Genomic DNA, 1,585 nt, shown 5'->3' on the forward strand with positions numbered 1-1,585 from the left:
ATAAGAACCATTTGGCCCATCTAGTCTGCCCAATATACTAAATACTATGGATAGCCCCTGGCCCTATCTTATATAAAGGATAGCCTTATGCCTATCCCATGCATGCTTAAACTCCTTCACTGTAATTGCAGCTGCCACTTCTGCAGGAAGGCTATTCCATGCATCCACTACTCTCTCAGTAAAGTAATACTTCCTGATATTACTTTTAAACCTTTGCCCCTCTAATTTAAAACTATGTCCTCTTGTAGCAGTTTTTCTTCTTTTAAATATTCTTTCCTCTTTTACCTTGTTGATTCCCTTTATGTATTTAAAAGTTTCTATCATATCCCCTCTATAGAAACAAAAAGATGCGGTTTTCCCTGACCGGGAATCGAACCCGGGCCGCGGCGGTGAGAGCGCCGAATCCTAGCCACTAGACCACCAGGGAAGGGTTGTGTGGAGGTGCGGCTAATGTGGAGGTCACTGTTTTTAAAGGGGTGGGCACAGTGGAGGTCACTGTTATTAAAGGGGCGGGCACTGTGGAGGTCACTGTTATTAAATGGGCGGGCACTGTGGAGGTCACTGTTATTAAATGGGCGGGCACTGTGGAGGTCACTGTTATTAAAGGGTGGGCACTGTGGAGGTCACTGTTATTAAAGGGGCGGGCGCTATGAAGGTCCCAGTTCAAGGGGCGGGCACTGTGTAAGTCACTGTTAAAGGGGCGGTCACTGTGAAAGTCACTGTTAAAGGGGCGGTCACTGTGAAAGTCCCTTTTAATGGGGCGAACGCTATGAAGGTCCCAGTTAAAGGGGCAGTCACTGTGAAAGTCACTGGTAAAGTCACTGTTAAAGGGGCGGTCACTGTGAAAGTCGCTGTTAAAGGGGCGGTCACTGTGAAACTCACTGTTAAAAGGGGCGGCCACTGTTAAAGGGGCGGTCACTGTGAAAGTCACTGTGAAAGTCACTGTTAAAGGGGCGGTCACTGTTAAAGTCACTGTTAAAGGGGCGGGCACTGTGAAGGTCACTGTTATTAAATGGGCGGGCACTGTGGAGGTCACTGTTATTAAAGGGGTGGGCACTGTGGAGGTCACTGTTATTAAAGGGGCGGGCGCTATGAAGGTCCCAGTTCAAGGGGCGGGCACTGTGAAAGTCACTGTTAAAGGGACGGTCAGTGTGTAAGTCACTGTTAAAGGGGCGGTCACTGTGAAAGTCACTGTGAAAGTCACTGTTAAAGGGGCGGTCACTGTTAAAGTTACTGTTAAAGGGGCGGGCACTGTGAAGGTCACTGTTAAAGGGGCGGCCACTACGAAGGTCACTGTTAAAGGGGTGGTCAATAATAAAGGGGCAGTCACTGTTAAAGGGGTGGGCATTGTGGAGGTCACTGTTAAAGGGGCAGGCACTGTAAAGGTCATTGTTAAAGGGTGGGGCACTGTGGAGGTCATTGTTAAAGGGGCGGGTACTATAGAGGTCACTGTTATGGGGGAAACTGTCAATATCTTTTTACGACACACGGAAACATAAAATGAAATAGATAAAATATACCCGTGTGAAGCCGGGTCCTTCTGCTAGTATATATATAAAATTGAGTTTCTGTCTGTCTAGAACTC

The 1,585-nt window shown here is 47.5% G+C and overlaps 1 non-coding gene across 1 annotated transcript; it reads right to left on the bottom strand.

The window, feature by feature from the left end:
* Positions 1-355: 355 nt before the first annotated feature.
* Positions 356-427, bottom strand: TRNAE-CUC. Its single transcript has one exon. It is a non-coding gene; the product is annotated as a tRNA-Glu (tRNA).
* Between the last annotated feature and the right edge of the window lie 1,158 nt (positions 428-1,585).

The sequence above is a fragment of the Bufo bufo genome, chromosome 4 (genome assembly GCF_905171765.1).
Source record: "Bufo bufo chromosome 4, aBufBuf1.1, whole genome shotgun sequence".
NCBI lineage: Eukaryota > Metazoa > Chordata > Amphibia > Anura > Bufonidae > Bufo > Bufo bufo.